The sequence below is a fragment of the Erinaceus europaeus genome, chromosome 18 (genome assembly GCF_950295315.1).
Source record: "Erinaceus europaeus chromosome 18, mEriEur2.1, whole genome shotgun sequence".
Lineage (NCBI taxonomy): Eukaryota > Metazoa > Chordata > Mammalia > Eulipotyphla > Erinaceidae > Erinaceus > Erinaceus europaeus.
In genome coordinates this window covers 64,176,805-64,203,046 of record NC_080179.1, presented here as the reverse complement: position 1 = coordinate 64,203,046, position 26,242 = coordinate 64,176,805, and the positions used below count along the sequence as shown (strand labels likewise).

The following is a 26,242-nucleotide window of genomic DNA, read 5'->3' as shown; positions in this document are numbered from 1 at the left end:
ACTTATACTTTCTGAGATTAGGCAATGAACAACTGCTTCTGTACAACAAATTCTGACTTGGATCACACATCTTCCAATCCATTATACATTTTAATCTGGGAGTTACAGAGAAGTTGCACCTATACACCAATAATAGTATTATAAACCACTAATGCACCGATGAAATGATTCTTTAAAAAGAAAATATTCTGAAATAAATCTTAAAATATATTTTCAAAGTTTTATAAAGAAGTTGTTTTTATTGAATAATTATCTATAAAAATGAAAAATATGAAACCATATTTACTGCCCAATATGTGAAATGATTTAATAAATTGTAAGAGGAGAGGTGTTTTCCAACTGGTGTCAGGGGGAGATAGCTTAATGGTTATGCAAAGAGACTTTCATGTCTGAGGTCCCAAAATCCTAGTTTTAATCCCCCTGTACCAGCATAAGTCAGAACTGTGCAGTGAACTTGGAAAAAAAAAATCAACTACAAACTATGGCATGAAGCTTCATTAATTCAATGGCCCTAATTATATCCAGATAGCTTTAGTATATTTAACAAAGCCCTCAAACAGTGAAGAAAACAAAGACAACACTCTAGAGACAGAACACTCTTATTTCATTTTTCTATTATTGTTAACTTAGGTCCCTTTTTGCATATTAGCTAAATTTGCAAGCCGAATTTATTATTTTAAGATAGTAGGTTATTATTTATTTTCTTTTATTCCATTCCGTTGTCTCCTGAGGTCAGGAAAGAGTTAAATCTTCTCCAGAATCTAAGAGCCATCTAAGAGCAGTGCGCACGGCAGGAGTATCTGCTCATTATTAGATTATGTGGGCACTAGTTGGGCTAGAACTCTAAGCAGACTAAGTAATAGCAGTGGAAGCATAGTTGCAGAAAAGCAACCCACAAATTGAACTGCCAGGACACAAATTACCCTTTGGTATTGGCACAGATCTCACCTCTGTGTTTTCTTTTCTATGCTGCTTTTTTTTTTTTCACTTAAAAAATAATCATTAGCTTCTACTACTTTCAATTAAGGATCTGAATATGTGTAAAAATTGATTTTAAATGCCTAGATATTCTTCCTTCCCTCTAATTTTCTCATCCCCCTACCTTTTTAACCCTGAAAGGAAGGAGAAAGTGGCAGCTATTTCACTGGGCCTGAAATCAGAAGAGCCCAAGTACCACAAGAAAGCTTGCTCTTTTGGTGTTTTTGGCAGCCTCAGGAGTGGATGTCCTAGAAATCAGGCCAAATTTTTAACCCAGTACTGTGGACTGAACTTCTAAAGTAGCTGGAAAGAAACAGATAAGCATCCTATTTTATGTAACTAGAACCCAGACACTTAAGGTCTTAGGCTTCAACAAAGGTGACATTTTTACTACTTTTGCTGTCTAGTTGCCTGGTTCCACTGACTAGTCAGACATGAACTTGTGAGTAGCCCTGCTTCACCACACAGGGAACAGACAGACCACAGAGCCAGAGGAGGATTTCCGGGTGGCTTGCTGGGTCTAGTTAAATGAGTCTCTGGTCACATGCAGACTCCACACCAGATGTCTGACCATTCTACTCTATTCTTGCTTCCTTTGAAAACACAACTGTGACTACAATTTACCTTGTAACTTATCTTTGATTTTCATTGAGTGGATATGTGCTGTTAAGGCCTCATTCAAAAAGAAAATTAGTGGAGAGCTATAGAAGTGTGTAGTAAAAAAGATTTTGTGGGTAGGGGAGAAGGCATAATGGTTATACAAAGGGACTCATCCCTAAGGTTCTCAGGTCCCAGGTTCAATTCCCATCCACCATAAGACAGAGCTGAGCAGTGCTCTGGTCTGTTGGTCTCTCTTCTCTTTGCCATTAAAATTAAGTGGAAAATGAATAAATTTAAAACAAAAAAAGAGAGAGAAAAGATCTTGCAAATCATATCTAAATAAAGAAGAGTATTCCCGAATTTAAAAATCCTGAAGTATTTTGCAAATTCTGCACTTAGTTTAATCAGAGGAAATAAGATAATTACATCAAATTAAAAAAGAAACGATCATACAAGAAAGTGAATAACTTTTACCATTTTATTAGGGAAATGATGACTTATAACACAATTGTTATCACATGGTAGAATCCCTTTTTAAAATATTTATTGTGAGATAGAGACAGAAACTGAGAAGAGATGGGAAGATAGAAATGGAAAGAGACAGAGAGACATCTGCATCCCTGCTTTACCACTCTCATGAGCTTTTCCCCTGTGGTTGGGGACCAGGGGCTTGAACACGGGTCCTTGAGCACTGTAATGTGTGCACTTAACCAAGGTGTGCCATTGCCTGGCCCCACATGAGTAGAATTTCTTCTCTCCCCAGCAATAGGTATCTGCAGGTCATTCCCACCACTGAGTTTTGTCTTCCTTCACTGTCAGGCACTGGATCCCCCTGCCTGCTCTTCAAACATGTGAATTGAGAATGAGTTCAAAGAGACCTACCCTGAACCAGTTGTCTATAGACTTCAAACCTGTGCCTACTTTCTCACGGTATCACTTTTTTCTGTCATATCTCCTTTACTTCCTTCTCCTTTCCATCCTTTCCTTTTCCTTTACTTAGGGATTCTCTAGCTATTAGTTGGATAATGCACATTTTAAAAAAACACAGTTACTGTGAGTTGGGTGGTAGTGCAGCAAGTTAATCGCACGTTGTACAAAGTGCAAGGACTGACTTAAGGATCCTGGTTAGAGCCCCTGGCTCCCCACCTGCAGGGAAGTCGCTTCACAAGCGGTGAAGCAGGTCTGCAGGTGTCTGTCTTTCTCTCCCCCTCTCTGTCTTCCCCTCCTCTCTTGATTTCTCTCTGTCCTATCCAACAATGACATCAATAACAACAATAATCACTACAATAATAAAACAGCCAGGGCAACAAAAAGGAATAAATAAATATATAAAAAAGAACAAAATTTAAAAAAATTATCTGGGTTAAAGGTGAGGGTGGATGTTTCGGCTTCACTGGGGTGGAGGATAGGATGGGATGGGACACAGTCTTTTGGTGGTGGGAATGGTGTTAAAAATAATCTACTAACTCATGGGGAAGCCATGGCAGTAGCGCAGCCAGTTAAGTGCACATGGCACAAGGACTGGTTCAATGATCCCAGTTTGAGCCCCTGGCTCCCTGACTTTGGGGGGGTGTCGCTTTACTGTTTTCCCCTCCTTTCTCGATTTCTCTCTGTCCTGTCCAACAAGAACAGCAGCAGTAGCAAACAGTAATAATAACAAGAGCAACAACAAGAGAAACAAAATGAAGAAAATAAAGACATCCAGGAGCAGTGGATTCGTGGGGTGCAGGCACTGAGCACCAGTGATAACCCTGGAGGCAAAAAAAAAAGAAAAAAAAACAAACTACACTCTTTGGGGCCAGGCACTGGCACACTTGGTTAAGCACACACATTACAGTGCACAAGGACCTGGATTCAAGCCCCTGGTCTCCACCTGCGGGGTGGGGAGGGGCGGAGGGAATCACAAGTAGTGAAGCAGGGCAGCTAGTGTCTATCAGTCTCTCTTCCTTTCTATCTCCCGCTTCTCTTTCAATTTTGTTTTCTGTCTCTATCCAATAAGACATAATACAAAATAGCTACAAAGTCTGGCTCTTCATACCAGTCTTTGAGTTTATCCTTTTGTGCCCTATCTACCATTTGACTTCTCACCCCCCACCATTGACAGTGGCCCCCGGGAACATGTCTGGTCTGGATACATTTACATCCATGTTCCCTCTTGCTTACATTCTTTCTCCAAGTATCTGCGGAGCTCATGCCTTCTTTCCTCCCAGACAGCCAATTTTATTATCTTTTCATCCAAGTTCTCCTTAACCATTCAATATGAGCCTGGATTTTATTTTTTTTTCCTTTTCCCACTCACGTTCGGCTACTAGATTTAAGGTGGAGAGAACTCACCCCACCCTAAAATAATTATATTTGAATTTCAGATGAACACCGTGTATTTACTTACTTAAAAACAATGTACTCTGAGATTCATATTTAACTGAGTGTCCTATGTTTTATCTGGAAAATATCAACTGATTTCAGTTCTCTATGTCCTCATTCAAGCTGTTGTCCTTATTATAGTCCATATCATCTCTTGACTTACCACATATTTATTCTTTTTTTTTCTATTTTCTCAACTATTGATAGATCAAAGACAGAGACTTTGTTTTATTCACTAATGTATACTGACATGGAGCACAATGCCTGACTTAGCAAGATTTGTTGAATCAGTAAATTAATGAATGAGTGAATGAATGAATGAATGAATGAATGAATGAAAGTTAATGCAGTATTATATAGAAGTTGTGGATGTGGACTACTTGCTCTAGGATGACCTTCCATGGTCTGTCTTTTCTTTCCCTTCCAGCTCTTTCCATTTCTCCTCCCACTACAAACTGCTGACCATAAAAGAGCTAGGATTTGAAGGTCTGGTTTGGCAGCTGTGGCCTCTAGGAAAATTCTGCTTAAGCCTCCCCATTGTGCAGACATCTTTACCACACCTCAGTCAGTCAGTTTCATTTTCTCATGCTGACCTGGTGCTTTACACAGGGAGCAAAGAACCAGAGCTATTTGGGGATTCTTAGTGGGCTATGTTTTCAGAAGCAGAAACCCTGTTGGATAGCAAATGTCATTCTGAATTCTTCAGATGTCAGGGCAGAACTCACAGAAAGGCATTGTTTATATCTGAAGCAAATCTTTATTAGGTGACTAAAAAATGCTCTCAGTTACCCTAACTTACATTCTTTAAAAAGTTCAGTGTGTTTTTATTTCTCATAGGCAGCAGATAAAAAGGTGTTATACAAATATTGATTCCAAATCCTAACAAATTGCTTTTTTCTAAGTCATTTCTTGCTCTTTGAAGACAAATATGTACTTTCATAGCCATTTGTATGTGTATGTTTTTGTAGATCCTTTTATGTCAGGAAATAAATTGCTTTTTAAAAAAGTTTTGAGCCCCACATTAGCAAATGTTCACCAATACAATAAATTACCTAATTTTTGAAATCTGGGTTGGTGACTATACATCATACACAGAAGTACGGCTCTGTGTATCCTCTGAGAAAATCTGCCTTTAGAAATTATAACAAATTGGGTTCTGTGGCTCGTATATTAACTAGAAGTAAAAAAACAAAATGAGAATAGATTTGATTTCATAGTAGTAAGTTCATTTAATATTTAAGATAATAAGGCAGCTGTAGAGTCAATACAAAATGTTACAGAATGCTATAGAAATATTATCTGTGGATCCTGGGGGATGGTGTATCTAGTTTAGCACACATTACAGTGTTCAAGAACATGGGTTCAAACCTCTGGTCCCCACCTGTAGTAGGGAAGCTTTCCAGTTGTTGAAACTGTACTGCAGGTATCTCTTATCTTTACCTCTATGTTCTCCTCCCCTCTTAACTTCTATCTCTATCCAAAATAAATAAGTACATAAAATACATATTTGGGGAGATTTTATTCATTCATGAAGAATATAGGAGGAGGAAAGAGAAAGAAAGAATCAGATATCACACTGGTAAATGTGCTGTCAGGGGATTTAATTCAGGACCTCATGCTCCAGTGTCCAATGCTTCATCCAGTGCACCACCACCCAGATCACAATAAAATATTTTGTAAATGTTATTTTATTTGTCTGCTGCCATAGTTTGGCTGGAGCTTCACACTTGCTCAACTCTACTACTGGACGATTTTTTTTTCTTTAAGATAAGTGACAGAAAGAAAAAGATAGGCACAAGAATACTGGTACACCAATTGGGAATTTCCCCTTTTACATGATGCTCCCATGTGGTAGTTGGAGAAACCCAGGTCCTTTCTTTTGGTAGTGAGTACTCTACCTGGTAAGCTCTGTCTAGATCCTCACTGTTGTTAAAATTCTGTGGCTCTAGCTGGCCGGGCTAGCTTCACGGGCGGGTAACAGAGACGACCAGAGACAGACGGCTGGGCAGGGAAGCTGTATTTCTTTATTCAGGAACAATGATTCATAAACTAAACCAAACTAATCACCAAACAGAACTCTGCTGTCTCTTTGCGGCGGCGCAAGCACTCTCTCCTACTCTGGAACTCTGGAACTCAGGAACCCTCGAACTCTGGAACTCTGGCGAGGTTCCTTGGGGCAGGGCCAAGCGGGCCCGCGAAACTAACTGGACTGATCCAATTCTCTTGGCGGGGGAGGGCTAGAACAAACCAATGTAAAGCATTGTAACTAAATGACTACAGTATCAAGGGTGTGGGGTGAACAGAAACATATATCATACAGGCATTTTTTAAAAAAAGAAACTGGCACAAACATGGAGAAACATGTAAGCAAGTAACAAGAACCAGTGTGCTGCCAAGGGAAGGCCTGAGGGGACCATTTTTGCCTCTGTGGGCAAAACTTTATCAGCTTAAAAAAAACATTTCTTGCCTCTGGGGGGCGTACTTGTCTCGACGGACATTTGCACGGGGGTGGGGAACGGCCTAGAGTCCCAAAGGCAGCTGGCTGCAATTTACTTACTATGAAACAAAACTTGTTATTAGCATATTTCTAATAGAGAAGGAATTTTAGACTTTTACATAGCAACAACGTCTTTTTAACCTTTTGTTACACCCATTCAAGATGGAGACAGGAAAGGAAACTTCAGGCATGAGAATAATTAGCATAGCCATTGTGCGATCTACCATTTCTAATAGAGAAGGTAATGGAGAGTTTTACATATCAACAAGTCTATTTAACCTTTTGTTTAGACCAACTTAGTTAAAATATATTGATTGCTAACCAATTTTTATCTCAGACTTTAAATGTAAGTTAATTTTATCTTTATGAGAATTATGTTGAAAACCTTCTTCATTTAACTTTGTCTAGTAAGAATTTAGCCTTATAGTTACTGTTTACCAAACTTTAAACATACACATAAACATGGTCATTAATACACAAGGAGAGAAACCTTTGTTACGAAGACATGTCATTTTAAACACGAATTTAAATCTGTCTTAGTTGTTGGGGGGGGGGGTTCACCATCCGGAGGTGGCTTCCCGCGCAGCTTCACTTCTAAGAATTTCAGGTTGTGATCTCTGTACAAATCTCTGCGTACTCCAGCTTTTCTGCCTTCAGACCGGACCGGCAGCTGGAGATCTTGTGTGCCCGGTTTCAGCAGGGAGCCCGGGGGTCCGGGAGGTCTGGGATCGTTCCAGAATTCATAGCAAGAGGGTGGGCAGGCCAGCATTGTAAAAGGCGCGGGCCGAGGTGCCCAGGGGTGGCGACCATGATAGGCTGCCGCAGCCCTGCCCCATGGCCCTGCCGTGTCTGCTGCCCTGCTCACAGTGGCCTAGCAGTGTGGAGGGATCACACGTCCAGTGTCCTGCACCACGCGATGGAGAGCCGGATCCTCCTGCACCACGCGATGGAGAGCCGGATCCTGTGGGCTGGCCTGCGTGCTGGCATTGGGCTCCTGCGTGGTGGCATCGGGCTCCTGCGTGGTGGCATCGGGCTCCTGCGTGGTGGCATCGGGCTCCTGCGTGTTGGCGTCGGCCTCCTGCATGCTGGTGTCAGCCTCCTGCGGGCTGCGGGGCTGAGGGGCTGCAGGAGCGGTGCTCAGGGTTGTCTGGGCGAAGCTGGCTGGCTGGCTGTTTAACCAGGTGGAAACAGCAGCTCAGCGCCTCGCCTCCCTCCCGCTGGCTATTCCCGCTGGCTGTTCTGAGTTCGCCCGAGTGAGTGGAAACCACAGAGTGGTCCAGAGATAAATGTTCCAGAAACACCAAAACAGTCTCATGAAGAAAGAGCAGAGGCCTTTGGAGATCTCTTCACAAGCAGAAGAGAAGGCCATAGTGCATAGGTAGCCAAATTGTCTTTACTTATCTGAGAGATGCGCAGGTCAGGTCCAGGTGGGCACCATTTGTTGTTAAAAATTCGGATGCTCTAGCTGGTTGGGCTAGCTTCACGGGCGGGTAACAGAGACGACCAGAGACAGACAGCTGGGCAGGGAAGCTGTATTTCTTTATTCAGGAACAACGATTCATAAACTAAACCAAACTAATCACCAAACAGAACTCTGCTGTCTCTTTGCAGCGGCGCAAGCACTCTCTCCTACTCTGTAACTCTGGAACTCAGGAACCCTCGAACTCTGGAACTCTGGCCGGGTTCCTTGGGGTGGGGCCAAGCGGCCCGCGAAACTAACTGGACTGATCCAATTCTCTTGGTGGGGGGAGGGCTAGAACAAACCAATGTAAAGCATACAATACCTCACTCCACTCTCACTACTATAATTTTGATGATAACGTCCAGATTACTCAAAGATAAAACAAAATGAGTACTTGCAGCTTAATGACCACAATGTAGTGTGCTAATGGTGACTTTTCAGAAGTCAATAATCCTCTAATGATAATGTTATAGGTTGACTATGAGGCATATTCTCCACTGTTCCGGAGTTTCTTAGGTGACAGCTTCTTTGTCATCTCCATCTCCACATAGCTCTACTGTGTCTGTTTCACTCTTCAAGGAGTTTCGCCTGGGGACTTTAAACACAGCCCCTGCCCTCATCTCACCTTATTTCCTCTACCCATGAAGGGCTACTCCCTAGGTCTCAGTCACTTAGAGTTTCAGACCCAGTCTGATTCCCTCCTGACTTTTGACAACCTATCCCACTTCTTAAATTGTCAACAAACAAAGGAACAAACAACTTTTCCTCTGCTTTTACTTTTCACTCTCTAGTCATGTTTCTCTTATGAAGCGTACTATAATGTAACTTGAAAGCACGTGAAAACACACCAAGTAAGTATTGTATGTCACGTATTTTTCTCAGCGATTCACACAGAGTAACTCATTTTAATCTAACACGATTTTTGAGCCAATCTTTTTATTATTATTACTATTATTATTTCTTTTTTTTCAAGTTCAGTCAAAGAGTGTGGCCCCAGAACACTGATTCAAACTTAACAGGGTGCCTTCCCTGACTTCTGTGCATAAGTATCTCTTTATCCGACTGTGAGGTTGTTAAATTCAGTGGTTGTTTGTTGATTTAACCAATTCTCTCTCTCTCTCTCTCTGTTTTCTCTTTGGCATTAGCACGACTTTACGACATTGTTTGGTTTTACCAACAGAGAGAGACAGAGGGAGAAAGGAAATACATCCCAGCACTGAGGATCCCTCTACAGTGTGTACTGAACTAGACTCCACCCTGAGTTTCTCACCTGGCAAAGCAGGTGCACTCCGAGGTAAACTACCTTTTAGATCATCATTAGTATTCATTATTGGGAAATACATGATTTCTCACAGTGGATAGAAGGAAATAAGGAAGAACGAAAAGAAGGAAAGAGAGAAAATATCAGGAAGGAAGGGACAAAGAAGAAAAATTTAAGGAGTATACTATCTTTTGGAAAATCTTGATTAGTATTTTAACTGTTAGTACCTTCCAAGACTTCACCAGTTTATTTCACAAAGATTACGATGTAAGAAAACAAAGCATGAGGGGAAAAGTAGTGGAACCCCTGGCTGAACTCACATATTTACCATGTTCAAAGACCCAGGTTCAAACTCCCATTCCCCAACAGAAGTTGGGGTGCTACATAAGTGGTGAAGTACATCTGCATGTGTCTATCTTTCTCTCTCCCTTTCTGTCTCCTCACACCCTATAAATTTTTCTGTCCTGTTAAATAAAATAGAAATGAAAAGAAAGGAGTCGGGCAGTAGAGCAGCCAGTTAAGCGCAGGTGGCACAAAGTGCAAGGACCAGCGTAACGATCCCAGTTTGAGCCCCTTTCTCCCCACCTGCAGGGGCGTTACTTCACAGGCAGTGAAGCAGGACTGCAGGTGTCTGTCTTTCTCTCCCCTTCTCTGTCTTCCCTTCCTTTCACCATTTCACCTATCCAACAACAAAGACATCAATAATAACTACAACAATAAAACAACAAGGACAACAAAAAGGAATAAATAAATATTAACAAAAAAAAAAGGAGAAATGAAAAGAAAAAAAAGGCATCTGAAAGGGGTGGATTTGTAGTGCTGGTTCCGAGCCCCAGATAATTCTGTTGCAATCAAAAAAAAAAAAAAAAAATCCTTAGAACATTTTTCTTCCAGGACATTGTCTGCATCTTTTTGTTGTTGCTATTGTTACTCTGGGGCCACTTAGAGAGAGAGAGAGAGAGAGAGAGAGAACAAGAAAGAACAGTGTCAAAGCTTCCTTCAATGTAGTACTTGAACCTGGATTGCACACATGGCAAAGCACCACAGTTTCCAGGTGAGCTATTTTGCCATCCATTTTTCAGAGACATTGAACACATGAGGTTCTGGAGTTTGAAGTATATTTTACTCAGTCAACTACTTATAAATCAAATTTCTATGAATTTCTTCTTTAGGAACACTCAGATTTTGCCTTGGATTAAGCCTGTCTACTTTATGGTGGCTAATCCACTTTATTTGAAATCATCAGTTGGGTAACTGGTGAGACAATTCATCTGGGAAGGCACCTGCATTGTCACGTGCTCTGAGGAAGCTTTTGTGCTCTGGTCTCTTTTGTGCTCACAGGAAGGCATGTGCTCTGTGACACAGCCTAGGTACGGCAGGGCTTGAGCTGAAGCCTGGGTTATGTGTGTAGTCTGGACTAGTGAATCTGTGGCAAGGAGAAAAAAAAATGACCTTTTAATCCGAAATACAAGTTATTTCAATAGAAATGGAGTTGAAATCAAAGTATGTATCAGATTCCAAACTGATGGGCTGTAGTTCTCAAAAGTTGTTCACATCCTGCCTACTTTGTTCTCTCACGCTTATCTATTGGAGCTGCCTAGTGAGAGACCTCTGATATTAGAAGCAATTATAAATGTTCAGACTAAATGTGAACTGCGATCTGAGTGATTATGTATCATTTTTACCATGCTACCATGATCAATATGAAATTAAAAGCTGCGGGTTCAAATGAGACTTAGAATTATGCTCTGCCTGAACACTGCAACAAAGACTGTTGAGTATTTCATCCAAGGGTAGTTCATAGTTTTAATCCTATGTTATAATTCCCCTTCTACTATAGGAATGTTGTAATAATCAAAATGTCTATATCGGAGACAAATAATTTGAAGGACCTGGGTTACTAGAGGTTTACAAATTATATAAGCATATTATATTTAAGCATAACTAAGTGTGTGTGTGTGTGTGTGTGTGTGTGTGTGTGTGTGTGTGTATTAAGGAAACATTATAAGCAAAACACTTTCTTTTTTCCCAATGAAAAAAAGAAACATCAGGACCAGGTAGCGGTACACTTGGTTGAGCGCATGTGTTACAATGCTCAAGGACTCAGGTTTGATCCCAGAGTCCCCACCTGCCGGGGGAAAGCGTCACAAGTGGTGGGTGAAGCAGTGTTGTAGGAGTTTCTCTGTCTCTCTCTATCACCCCCTTCGCTCCCCCCTCGATTTCTGGCTGTTTCTATCCAATAAATAAATAAAGGTAATAAAAAAATTAAAGAATTTTTTAAAAAGAAAGATAGGAACATCTATGCATATATACTATACACTTTAACATAATTTTGGATCAGAAACAAGTATTATTATAAATATTTGGGAAAATTCAAGTTCAACGAAAGGGCACTAACAAGAATTAATAAAATCTCTAACCTACCCTTTGACTGAATTTGTTGTATTGAACCAAAGCAAAAGACTTTCAAGAAAGTCAGTCTCTCTCTCCCCCTCTCTCTCTGTCTCTTCATGCTTTCTTTCTCTTTTCTTCAGAATCTCAATGTTTCAGTGTCCTGTTCCTCCTTTTTCCTCCCTCTCTTCTTCCCTTTGGCAAGCTTGCCCACTCTCTGCAGTTCACATCCCAAAGCCAGGCACCTGTACATCTGTGGTCTTCGTCTCTCCTTTGAGCTCCAGGTTTTTAGTCTCACAGCATTCTCAATCTTCTCACTTCATTATTTCCAAAACAATAAGTCAAAACCAAACATGATTTTCCTTCAAACTTGACCCTCCTTCAGTACTGCTGTTTTTCCCACTTGAAGACTATCAGACATCGACTGTACAACCTGGAACCATTTGCAAAAATATGGCTACCTTCAAACTCTACCAATCCACTTCATGATAAATAAGTGTTTATTGACTCCCCATCACCACACATGTCTTGTGACAAATTCTCATTCTTTCTTTCTTGTATGATTTTAGAAAGCTCTTTACAGCACTCACAACCAATGTAATTTCTCATAAAGCAAGAATATCCAAAATGTTCTTTGCAAAATAAAAATCCTGGTGTATTTACCATCCTGTGTCCTTTTTCACTCTTCTGATGAAAATGCCAGCACCTTCTCGTTGTATTTGATGTGAAGGCTAAAATATCTGTGTGGTCTCTGCCTGCTTGACACTTCATCTTCCCTCATGTCCACTTCCATGTCTCGGCTCAGTGAAGTGTCCCCTCTGTACCTCACTACTCTCTTTCATGCAAGAATGTTTACTGTTCACTTCTATCTCAAGCCAGACCTGACTTCTCAGAGCACTACTTCCTGACCTCAAGACATTTTCTTTTATCTCCTTTAAAGCACTTATGCTATTGCAGTGACATAGTTTCAGTTAAATAGACATAACCCTTTCAATAATGTCATCTCTTCTCTAGAATGTAGATTCCAGAGAAGGGAGTCTTTCATTCTCCCACTCTTATACACACACACACACACACACACACACACACACACACACACACACACACACTTGCACAAGAACAAACACCCACACACCAACTTTAGCCCCTCTGATCACAGGATAATATCAGATGCATTGAATTAATGTTGTCCAGACTAGGCTTTATTATAAGCAGATATTAATTTGTTCTCCTTAAAACTGTAAGAACTTAACTAAACAAGAGTCTTTCAAAATATATACAGATAGTGTATATGAATAGAACTTAGTAACATATACTCCTTGAACTAAAAATACGTCTTGGACTTTGTTTACTAGGATTTAGCTACATTTCATAAATAATTCTCTACTTTTCGAAAGATAGGATATAAAACTTGGATATCAGAATTCTATCACAATGCAAATATGATCACCTGACTATCTTTGAACAGAGTCAAATTTCTTTTTTTTTTAAATTTTGGTTATCTTTATTTAGTGAATAGAGTTAGCGCGTCTCTGCTCAAATCTAAGGCTTCTATCTTTGCCACCAACTCTCTTAATAACAAACAAACAAAAATTAGCAGATATAAGTTCAGAAGGCTTAGAGATACTACTTTAATTCTAGTCAAGCACAGAGAACAAAATAATCTCTCAGTTCCTGGAGGAATAATTATGGAAGATGAAAATTCTGATTGTTGTACACTCAGAGACTTAGAATGGGAAGTGTGAGCCTATGGATAAAAGAATGAAATATTTAAAGAGAAGAAATCAAGACTATGAATAATCCAATAGATATTTAAATCTGGTAGTAGCATCTGATTTATCAGACCTTGATGACATCTGATAAAGTTTCACTCCAGAACTTAAGGCTCATCCTCAGTGGAAAGGAATGAATAAAACAGAAGTATACTTAATTCACTGAGAATTGTTTTTGTTATATTTCACAGGATCAGGCCACTAAAAGGCATTTACTTCCACTGCATGATAAGGGTGACAGCTGTGCTCCTGTATTGAACATAGTCATAAGTACCACATGCAAGGAAAGAAATGCAGGAAAGTGGACAACATGATTTAATTATTTTTAATCTCTATACAACTAAAATTATGCCACCAAAAAAAAGAAAAAAGCTTTCCTCCAAGGTTTTACTTTCTTCTTTGTAAATTTCAAAGGCAGAAGAAATGCCCATAACAATAGGGACCAGTTTCAAAACTATCATATAAATATGTATTTTGTGGTCTTTGTTAAACCTGCATTTTGAGTTATATTTCATGGTGACCATTTTAAAATGCAAAATTCAAGAACAAAGGCAAACTTTTTTCATAATTTGATCTTACTGACCAAGATTGATGTGGCAGACATATAACTATTTCTATTTCTTTTAATGAATTACTGGTGATTTCTTCCACCATTTGAAAAAATACCAAGTTCAAGTGAATAGTATAATTCCATTTCGAGTGGACAAAGAAACAAATACAAGGATTTAAAACAAACAAGTTGGCCTTTCCCAATAGCTGATAAGAATTCTCTGAAATTATCCATAACATAGAAACAACTAGAAAAGTTGAGTTTCTTTATGTATTTAAGAAAAAGTGGGGAGGCGGGGCTATGGAGCAGCAGCATCTCTGTTTCTCTCCTCTCCCAGGTCAACTAGGAATATCAAAGGAGATCACCTGGGACCTCAACAAGACAGGACTAGAATGACTTCAGGAACACACCAAATCACCTTCCCAACACATGTGGCTTGTGGACAGCAAGGAGCTTAAGGAGCTATTAAGCAGCTGGTAACAGTCCGGCAATTTACTGGTTGAGGCACCACCTCCAGTCTGTTTTGCTAGCAAAAAGACTGCTGAAGGGAGGATAAGACTTTCCTAAGACTCACCAAATGCAAATGTGAGTCCCCATTGCTACTGCACTCAGAGGCTGGAATCCCCTCCTCCTTTAGAGGCTGCAGCAGCAGGGAGGAGGACTTGTGTTGACATCTGGGAACAGAGAACTGACCAGGAAAATCAGGAGAAGATCTACAACTCCTTGATTAGCAGTGGGGCTGTATAGTGGGAGCCTTTCCAAATTGTTCTTCTGATGAGAACATGAATAACTGCCTCAGAACCTACAGACTATATACAGGACTTGTGTAGAAACTCACAGGGCCCAGCAGTGCTGCCCAGCTTAGCAGAGAAGCTGAATTGAACCCAGAGCTTTGGATCCTTGGGATGTGAGAGTCTCTCTTAATAACCACTGTATTATCTCTCCCTCACACTGCTTAATCTCTTGGTCAGGAGTGAACGACTAAGCTAAGAATCCTACTTATAGTACAAAACCCTCAGGCTCCCAAAGCCTACAGGAAAGAGAAGGAACAAAAGAGGCTTTTATCAGCCTCTGTGCAGGAATTGAAATAATATTGAAACAACTGTTAAGTGCCTTATTTAGACACAAGTCAATCTAGGCAAGAGTGATCAGTAATTTGAAAAGTACTGAGAGAGGGACCTCATAACGTACTATATAGAATGGTTAAACCAACAAGATTATTCATTATTGGAGTAATGAACCAGGACAAGAGTCCAGATAAAAGCCCCCCAAAGGTTGAACCACAAAACAGTGAGGTCAACATCCAAACACTTGTTAAGGAAATAGTCACAGGAGTGAGTAAAGAGATGCAAAGAATTGCCATCAGAAATACAGAAACACCAAATGAGACTCTGGAAGAAAATACTAATTATCTCAAGGTTATTGGAGAGCTGAAAGCTGAAATAGCTGAGCTAAGAACACAACTAGCTAAATAAGCAAAAACAGTATCAGAACAGGGTGACAAAATAGATGAACTCCAGAAAACAGTAGAGAGGAGTATAGAATAAATGAGGATGAAAACAGAATAAGCAAGATTGAGGATGAATTAGAGACAACTAAAAAAGAAGTAAGGGGTCTCAAAAAATATTAAGAGATACTGAAAACAACAACAGAGACATATCGGATGACTTCAAGAGAAACAATATACGGATTATTAGCTTAGGGGAAGAGAAGAAGGGAAAGGAAGAAAACATTCTATAGGACATAATAATAGCTGAGAACTTCTCTCATGTGGACAACATGAAAGACATAAAGTTTCAAGAAGCCCAGAGGGTGGGAACAGAATTAACCCAGACTTAAAGACACCAAAACACATCATATTTAGAATGAAAGGGAACAGAGATAAAGAAGGATCCTGAAGGCTGCAAGAGAAAAACAGAGTCACCTATGGACAAAAATCCATAAGATTAGCAGCATACTTCTCCACACAAATGCAACAGGCCAGAAGAGAATGGCAGATATCTATCAAGTGCTCAGTGAGAAAGGCTTTCAACCAAGACTACTGTATCCTGCTAGACTATCATTCAGACTAGATGGAGGCATTAAAAATATGTTCAATCAAGCAACAATTGAAAGAATCAACTATCATCAAGCCTGCCCTGAAAGAAGTTCTGAAGGTCTCCTATAGTCAGACCACCATAAATATGCCATATACCAGAGCACTCCAAAAAATCTATAATAATGGCATTAAAATATCTTCAATCTATGATATAAGTAAATGTCAACGGCCTGAATTCATTTATTAAAAGGTACAGAGTAGGAAGATGGATCAGAAAACACAGCCCAACAATATGCTGTCTACAGGAAACCCATCTAATTCAACAAGACAAACACAGACTCAAAGTGAAAGGATGGAAAACTATCATACAAGCCAATGGCACACAAAAAGGGCAGGAACAGCTATTCTCATATCTGACATAATAGATTTTAAAATAAATAAAATTCAAAAATAAAAGCATGGACATTATTTAATGTTCATAGGATCAGTCAATCAAGAGGATTTAACAATTATTAACATCTATGCACCCAATGAGAAGCTATCTAAACACATCAAGCTTCTACTGAAAGAGCTACAGCAATATATTAACAGCAACACAGTCATAGTAGGGGACTTCAACACCCCACTCTCTCAACTCACAGATAACCCAGGCAGATAATCAATACCGTAATGAGGGAGCTAAATGAGGAGACAGATAACCTAGAACTATTGGACATTTTCAGAATCATTCACCCACAGAAACCAGAATTCTACTCAAATCCACATGTGGCATTCTCAAGGATAGACCATATGTTAGGCCACAAAGACAGCATCAACAAATTCCAGAGCATTGAAATGATTCTAAGTATCTTCTCAGACCACCGTGGAATTAAGCTAACACTTAACAATACACAAAAAATTAGTAATAATCCCAAAATGTGGAAGCTCAACAGTACATTACTTAACAACTACTGGGTCAAAGAGGAAATAAAGGAGGAAATCAACATGTTTCAAGAATTCAATGAAAATGAAGACACAAGCTATCAAAATATTTAGGACACAGCTAAGGCAGTTCTGAGCAGGAAGTTCATAGACATAAAACCATGAATTAGGAAACAAGAAAAAGCACAAATAAACAACCTGATAGCACACGAAGAAGAAGAAGGAGGAGGAGGAGGAGGAGGAGGAGGAAGAGGAGAAGAAGAAGGAAAAGAAGAAGAAGAAGAAGACGAAAGAAAGAAAGAAAGAAAGAAAGAAAGAAAGAAAGAAAGAAAGAAAGAAAAAAGAAGGAGAAGAAGGAGAAAGGAACCCTAGAGCAACCAGAAGGGTAGAAACAACTAAAGTTAAGGGCAGAAATAAATAACATTGAAAATAAGAAAACCATACTAAAGATCAATGAAAGTAAATGCTGGTTCTTTGAAAGAATGAACAAAATCGACAAAACTTTAGCCAGACTCGCAAAACAAAAAGGGGAGAAGACCCAAATAAATTGAATCATAAGTGGAAGAAGCGATATCAAAATAGACACTGCAGAAATTCAACATATCATGTGAGGCTTCTATGAACAACTATATGCCACCAAGCTAGAGAACCTGGAAGAATTGGACAATTTCCTAGATATCTATGAACTTCCAAAAGTAAATAAAGAAGAACTAGATAATATGAACAGGCCCATCACAGCCAATGAAATTGAAACAGTTATCAAAAACCTTCCCAAGAATAAAAGTCCTAGATCAGATGGTTTTACAAATGAATTCTACAAAACCTTCAAAGAAGAACTAATACCTCTACTTTTAAAAGTCTTCCAGAAGATTGAAGACACTGGAATACTCCTTTCCAGCTTCTATGAAGCCAACATCACTCTGATACCAAAAGTAGACATGGACACAACCAAGAAAGAAAACTACATGATGAACATAGATGCTAAAATATTGAACAAAATTCTAGGCAACCGGTTACAGCAGTATATTAAAAAGATTGTTCATCATGACCAAGTAGGGTTTATTCCAGGGATGCAAGGTTGATTTAATATACATAAATCAATCAACATGATCCACCACATCAACAAAAGCAAGACCAAAAACCACATGGTTATATCAATAGATGCAAAGAAAGCCTTTGACAAAATATAATATCCCTTTATGATCAAGACACTACAAAAAATGGGAATACATGGAAAATTCATCAAGATAGTGGAAATCTAGAAGTGATTGTGAACAGAAAGGAATTCACAGTATCTTTCTTCTGGAAGAAAAAGACTAAGAGCAGTTTATTTTGACTAGGAAGGAGAATAATCCAGAGGAGAGAATCCTAAGGCCTGTTCTGGACCTACATTGCTAGTTTTAGATAATCTGTACATGAAAAAGGGATGTCTGCCCAGTGCTAGCTTGTGTCACTCAGTGACACAGTTTAGAGGTTAGAGTCCTTTCTCTATGTGTGGATTACCTAAATTGACATTCAGTTTGAAATAATTGTCCAAATTCAATTCAGAGTTGGAGAACAATCACCATTAATGCCAGGTGATATATCAGAAATATACCTTTCCCATGTGCTGTCTTCTATAATATTTCAGTTTTAACCATACATATCTTCCACATAATGAGAGTCGCATGACCAGCCCAACCCAACTCCCCCCCCCCCGACACACATACACACACACACACTTTCTCTCTCAATGATCACTCTATTTTTAGGGAATAATTAACTAGAATGGAAGTATTTTCCTATGCTAAACTGTATGCTCTCTACAATTAAAAGTACATGTGAATTCTAATTTTTATATCTCAAAATTGACTTAAGTTTTATTCTATGTTTGAAATGAAGTAGTTCTTACTGAATTCTGTGTACACATGCCCATAAGTACCCTCATGCTGGAACATACATTCTAAAACATACATAGACACTTTTTTTTCCTCTGTTACCTGCAAAAGCTATGCTCCCTGGAGCCTCAAATTCTCCTTACAGCAACACACATTTAACCTCCATTTAGGTCAATGAGAACTACAGACAGGTATAAGGGCCTAGGGAATAGGAATTTTTAGCAGGTAATTGTTATTGAAACAGATAGTTCATAGAGAACCTCAGGGAAGAATCAAGGGTGAATTCACCTTAAATCTTTGCTTTGAGTCAAGAAGAAATTAGAAACCTTACAACATTAAACACAAAGAAAAAAAGAAGCCCTTTATAACTAAACTCAGAACTAAGAATAAAGTAAGTTTTCACGTCTTCTGTTTTTCATTTTAACCTTGTGTATTTTATGTAGCTATATTAAAAAATTAAAGTTATATATTTTAAAAAAATGTGTGGAATTGTATCCCTCTTATCCTATGGTTTGTGTCAGTGTTTCCTTTTTATAAATAATAATTTTAAAAAATTAAACAGGACTGAGGAGATAGCATAACGCAAACAACCTTCATGCCCAAGGCTTTGATGACCTAGGTTCAATTCCCTGCACCACCACAAGTCAATGATAAGTAGTGTTTTGGCTAAGATAAAATCACATATATTCTAGAAAAAAATTAAAAAAAAAAAGAAATCGCATTAAGCTAAGTAACCGATACTTATCAGTGATAAGGTCACATAACAGAACAACAGTGCTTTAGTAAAACCTACATTTCTGGGCTGCACCTATATTTGCATTGTTGAAAAATAAGGGAGGAAAGAAAAATGTAACAAACAGTGGTTGTAACCTTTAGTTTTCAGAGTTGGAAAAGAGCATAATACAATTACCTGAGGCTTTTCCTGTGGAAAGGAAAAAGCAAGCCACAAAATTGTACAGGAATCATTGTAGATATTTTATTATGTTTTTTTTTTTTTATCGATTCAACAGTACTTATTGAGTACTTAGTTTCAAGCCATGTAAAAAGTGCTAGAACTACAACAATAAGTAAATGGAAAATTAACTGGGCCCTTACTAAAGTTCTATTTTAGCAAGTTAAATGGTATTCAATGAAGCACAGCTCTCTGTGGCTAAATGATATTTTAAAATATTAAGTCATATAGCTTCTAGAAGCCCATGGGCTTTCTTTGATCGGTGGATACCATCTATGGTTTCACATCTGAGAAAAGTTGACACAGACTAAAGGGAAACAACTTAAACCAAACAAGTATATTATTAGTTTGTTCTTAGGAGGAAGTGGGGAAATGAATGTCAGGCAGTACAAGAAGCGGAAGTAAATACATTAGAAACTACTCGGGTTTAGGGGCCAGGTGCTGGCACACCTGGTTGACTATACATGCCACAATGTGTAAGGACCCAGATTCTAGCCCCCAGCCTCCACTTTCGGGGGAAGGTTTCGTGAGTGGTAAAGCAGTGTTGCAGGTGTCTCTCTCTTTCTTTACCTCTTTATTACCACCTTCTCTCTCAATTTCTGGCTGTCCCTATCTAATAAGTGAATAGACATTAGAGAAAGAAAGAAAGAAAGAAAGAAAGAAAGAAAGAAAGAAAGAGAAAGAGAGAGAGAGAGAGAGAGAGAGGGAGGGAGGGAGGGAGGGAGGAAGGAAGGAAGGAAGGAAGGAAGGAAGGAAGGAAGGAGAAGAAAGAGGTAAGGAGGGAGAAGGGAAGGAAGGAAGGAAGGAAGGAAGGAAGGAAGGAAAGAAGGAAGGAAGGAAGGAAGGAAGGAAGGAAGGAAGGAAGGAAGGAAGGAAGGAAGGAAGGAAGGAAGGAAAACTACTAGAGTTCTACAAGATCCTACTTCTGGGTCAAGTTCTGACCCAAGTTATAAAACAATTTACTCAGGGATGGAACCTTCATCACTCTAAGAGAAGATTTATTAGAGAAGGAGTAAGAGGAAGATTGTGAGTTCTTTATTCCCCACAGATTAAAAGTGAGTAGGACTTCTGATTGTGCTTTCTTGTAGACAGGGCCTTACCACTTAGGGCCAACATTTTCAGACAGAAAGATACAGAGATAGAGAGACAGAGGGAGAGACAGAAAGATACCACAGCAATGAGAGCTTCCCTAGCATAATGAGTGCTCAGCAAAGTAGGTTCCACTTCCAGGGGGGGCTATCTGGTCTGATCTCCCAGGTGATTTGACATCAGATAATCAGGTACCTGCTATCTGACATGCCTTTATCTATGGCTCCCAGTTCTATCATATATATTTGAAATGAAAGAGAAATTGCCATAATTCAAAACATAATCCCGAATTATGCTTTGAAAATGAATATAAAAGTGAGGAATTTTAAAAAACACACAAATGTTCCAGACTTTTCTCTTTCTTCCTTCTTCACCTGCTCAGACTCTGGATGAGGAGAGGACAGAAGTAATAGAATAGACTGGGAAGCGTGTAAGGTCCCCTCTCCTTGCAGTCTGAAATGTCCAAAGACTACAGGTGAGCAGAGGTAGGTGGGTATTTATCAGTCCACGGAATTTTTTTTATTGTTGTTACATTACAATTGGATAGCCCTCATGTGCTGTGTACTATGTAATCAGAGTTATCACAAAAAGCTTGTCAGAGAGTCCTTTGAACTTAGTGGGTCATAAGAGTGCAAGGATTTTTTTTTTTTCTGCCTGGGGTGGAGTTGGGGGGCAGAGACCTAGGGCTTTATGCATGTGTGAAACCACTAAGAAGCCTTCAAGTATGTTTCACTCCAAGTATGTTTCACTTCTAAATACATATATTTAGAAACACACAGAGAAAGTCAGGGGGAAGAGAGGGAAAAGCAAAGTACGGTGGAGGGATAATGTTTGTGCTCTGCTGGCTGTGCTGCCACCTGACTCCAAACTTGGTGGAGGGGAGGACACCAAGGCAAATCTCCTCCATCCATAGAGTCCTTCCAGGGACTTGAAACACAGGTACTCTACTGGCTAAGATGTCTTATAATTGCAGAGGAAGGGAGTTTTTCAAAAGGATGCAGAGGAAGACTAAGAAAGCAGGAGAAAAGAGAGAACCATACCTGACAATTTTGGAGGCATGACACAAGCATTAGCCTATGCGATCTGGGGGTGAAGAGCAGAGTACCCCGCAGTTCAAAGTGTCTCATCCTGACCACAGACCTGAGCTTCAGCCCCATGTTAGACATGCGGCACCAAATGCAATCCTATCGGTTTAACCTTGCTCCACATTCCTTCCCCTCACATATTCTTGTCCTCCCTTACCTAGTCTCAGTTAAAAAAGCATTTACCATATACGATGGTGAAATAATTCACTTTAGTAGTGTCCTGCTTTGCATGTGTGTGACCTAGGTTTGAGTCTGGCTCCCACTGAATTAAAGGAAGCTTCAGTGCTGTTCTCTCTCTCTTTCCATGTATATGCATATCTGCATTAGTCTAAAAATAAATAAATAAAAGACTGGAACATGTGCTTTATCCTGGAGAGTTTCCCATTATAAACCTTCAAATTTTTACTTTCCAACTTTCTTTATGCCCATAGCCTGAAAAACGAAATTGATCTAGTGGGAAACAGAGAAATTCTGCTCTTAATTTATTAAGTGTGTATATGTTTTCTTTTTTTCTTAATACATTGTACTCATAGCCTGAGGATCCCCCCCCCCCCCCGCTTTCCCCAAGCTTCTCTGCTACTTTCAAACTCTAAGATTTGATTTGTTCATTGTTATTATAGATTTTGATGTGTGGTCTCTTCCTTGACTTTTCTGGAAAGGGCCAAGAGATATAGTAAAAAAAAAAGGGGGGGGTGGAATAGTATCAGTTAATATTCAAAACATCAGCTCACAACATAATTATGTCTGTACAGTGCAATAAGCCATGAATAAAATTAGAAAATTCATAGAGTATAAATAAAATAGGATGCGGCAAACTCAGCATATTAAAGAATTGCAATGAAATTAAAAGGGGACCAAAAAAAGAAAAGAAATAGAGAATAAAACATGTGTTTATGTTCAAATATTTGTCTGAAGAAGGTCCATATTCTTTTATGTGACTAAGTTAATAGATTTCGTGGTGTATACCACAAATTTGTCTGAAGAAGAGCTTGACATTTGTATAAATGCTTGGCAATAAAGCATAGAGAAAGTCCAGTATAGCACCAGGCTTATTTTTATTTATCATGTACTGATGTGTGGGACAGAGATCAAGTACTTGAGCAATATAAATATTTTCAGTCCATATTTTCAGTCTTATTTTCAGTCCCACACTTTCTTTTATTTTTGCACACTGGAATTATAAAATACAAATCTTTTTATCACACTATACAAATATAGTTGTTAATTGTTATTAGCAAAAATGCTGAAACCCAGACCAGCCATTATCACCTCAAAAATATTCTAACACAGCAACTACAGAAACTAGAACTCCCACTTTTTATAACCCATAAGGAATTTTGTTCCATATTCCCAAAAGGGGAGAAATGCTAGGGGAAGGTAACCAGAGGGCTTTGAACCCCAATTCCATCAGGACCCAGAGAGCGAAGAGAAAAAAGAGACATTTGGAAGTAGCAGTGGGTGTAGACCTGACTTAAAAGAAAAGAGAAGGCAGGGCCACTAGAAAAAAAAATGAGCAAATATAGATAAATATAGAAGATTGTCATAAAAACAATAATCAACCCAAATCTATCACCTTGGTAGAACTATGGCAGTTTCTAGTGGAGGGAGGGAATGGGGACACAAAGCTCTAGTGGTGAGAACAGTGTAGAATTATACCTCTGTTATCATGTAATTTTGTAAATTGATATTAAATAATTAATTAAAAGGTAAAAAACATCTTATAACTCATTTCACAAAAATAAATAAATAAATAAATAATTTTTAAAACTCCCTTTGTATCCTGAGCTTAAGCGACATTCAGAGTCTTGTCTCCAAAGTACCTTTAAAGTCTTGGTTGCAGAGTATAGATACAGGGTTAATTATGTTCTGCTCATTTTCATTCTAAGTTCATTAGGTTTTCAGGTAGCAATTGAAACAAAAGGCCCAGAAGGCAAATCCCAGTAGTCCTACAAACAGTCCTTTGATAAACATAACTCACTGAGATTTTGTGTCAAAAAAACTGACATTTTAAAAAGCAATGTCTTGACTACTTTTAGCTGGCAAATGCTTTGCAAGTTTCTTAAGGAAGAGATTGGCAATACAATCACATTTCAGCTTTAAAGTGAATAGAATCTCAGAACTTGTTTTAGCAACAAGTCTCCTTAACCTTTCCCCCTCATTTCATAAAGGGAAAAAATAACATTAGTATTATGGATTAAGCTTCTTAGTATATATATTCCCCCTTTCCATAGAAAGCCATATATAAACTGGTATCTGAATGTACCTTTCATACCTCCTCAGTTAAGTTTAAAACTTATATTTCTTTCTCTTTAGAACATATTTTCTCATGATAAAAAATGGATAGTTGTGGCTTTGAAAATGGGGAGCTCAACCAGCTACAAACTAGAGCAAAGTTGAAGTCAACTCTAAATATTTCAAGACTATTTTTAGTAATTCCATGAGCTTTCCTGACAATTGGTCCTTCTGGCCTCACAGAATGCTGGAATATAATATTACATAACCAAAATCCATGTTGCAACATAGCGTGACTTCTGGGGGGTAGTTGTAGTTACTTTTTCTTTCATTATATGGTTCCCCAAGAAAATCTGATTGCTTACTAGAGTTGGAGCTCTGAATGTATGAGTTCATTAAAGGTATTCGGGATGTCGGTTCTGTGGAGCTTAGCTTGATGTGGCTACTGAATCACAGAATCACTTCTCTGCCATTTAAGAAGAAAACATCTCAGAATATAAGTATTAGTTGAGTTTGTGGTGTTGGGTTAGTGTTGCAGTCTGAGGTCAGAACAGAGATGAGATCCCAAGCCCTGGGCTTTGTATTATATAGTATTGTATTTTTGATGTTGTACTTAAGGGTCAATTACTGTTTCCATTATAAACCCTGTTTTTCAAGGGTTTATAGGTTACCAACTTTCATTTTGGTAAGTTGCATGAATATGCAAGTTTTAAAAATAGCTTAAATTGGGCAGTGCCTTTTTTAGATATAAAGTGGTGAAGTACACATTTCTTTGGCTTTAGTTTGTTTTGAAAGTTTCCAATCTACATGCTTATTGTGCCTGAAAATGAAAAAAAAGTAATTTTTTTTCAAGCATTTGCATTACAGCTTTGTACAGAGGTGATGATAAAAGGGATTCAAGGGGGTTATCAAGAGGAACTCCCAGAGGGAAACAAATTAAATTGGGGCAGTGTGGTAATGCACCCCATAGAGAACACACATTATCATGTGTAAAAAATTGGGTTCAAGTGTGTTCACCTTCATGAACAGTGAAGCAGGGCAGCAGGTCCCTCTCTTCCTCTCTCCCTACTGCTCTGTCCTTTTCAAATTCTCCCTGTCTGTATTCAAAATAAATAAATATCAAATAAAAAAAGAAAAAAAATAGACTTTTTTGAAGACTTGTAGGTAAATACCATTTGATAGTTGGTCTTAAAAATTAACTATCTAATCTCAAAGTAAAAGACTTCCCTGCCTACCTTATGTGTGGAATCCTCCTTAGAGAAAATGTAAAAACAACAATAGTAAGCAAAGCAACATTATACTAGGAGGCATTAATGTGTTAAGTCACGTGGCCAAGTCTTTCCAAGACAAAGCCACTTAGAGTGTGCACAACTAGCTGGTTACCTAGGAAAATAACAAGTGGTAACAATGCATGGATAGGTGCCCATACATGGACATATACCCCTCTGGAGTCATGCAAAAACATAAAACACTTTTCTGACCGTCAGAATTGGAAAGTCTTGTTTAAGGGTTAATTTTGTTATCTCTATCTGTTTCCACATCATAATAAGACACTTCTTGTATGACTATAAGAAAAACTTTTTCAAACATTTATCTTACTTGTTACATATAATGACTAAGTTTCAAGAGAGAAGAAGGAGAGAGAAGAGCACAGGTCTAGTGTGTGTGGTGTCAGGTCAAACTGGGAATCTCACATACGCAAGTCTCAGGTTCTACAAGTTGAACCATTTCCCCAGCAACTAAGAAGCTAAACTTCTTTTTAAAAAAATATTTATTAATTTATTCCCTTTTGTTGCCCTTGTTTTATTGTTTTAGTAATTATTTTTGTTGTTATTGATGTCGTTGTTGTTGCAAAGGACAGAGAGAAATGGAGAAAGGAGGGAGAGACAGAAAGGGGGAGAGAAAGACAGACGCCTGCAGACCTGCTTCACTGCCTGTGAAGTGAACCCCCTGCAGGTGGGGAGCCGGCAGCTCAAACCAGGATCCTTGCACGGGTCCTTGTGCTTTGCACCGCCTGTGCTTAACCCACTGTGCTACCTACCGCCCGACTCCCAAACTTGAGTCCTTGCAGACTGTAATGTGTGTACTTAACCAGGTGCGCCACTGCCTGGCCCCCTAATTAGCAGCATTTTAATGAGTGGCTAAAGATACTTCCTGAAAGTCACCCCATTAT

The 26,242-nt window shown here is 38.9% G+C and overlaps 1 long non-coding RNA gene across 4 annotated transcripts in view; it reads right to left on the bottom strand.

Moving 5' to 3' along the window:
- The window catches only part of LOC132534341 (uncharacterized), a 219,254-nt gene that overhangs the window by 5,679 nt on the left and 187,333 nt on the right, over positions 1 to 26,242 (bottom strand). Inside the window, exon 3 of one of the 4 annotated variants that reach the window (XR_009546071.1) lies at positions 25,087 to 25,166. The exons of the other annotated variants lie outside the window; for them this stretch is intronic. This is a non-coding gene — a long non-coding RNA (uncharacterized LOC132534341). The remainder of the gene's footprint in view (positions 1 to 25,086; positions 25,167 to 26,242) is intronic. 4 annotated transcript variants of the gene reach the window in all.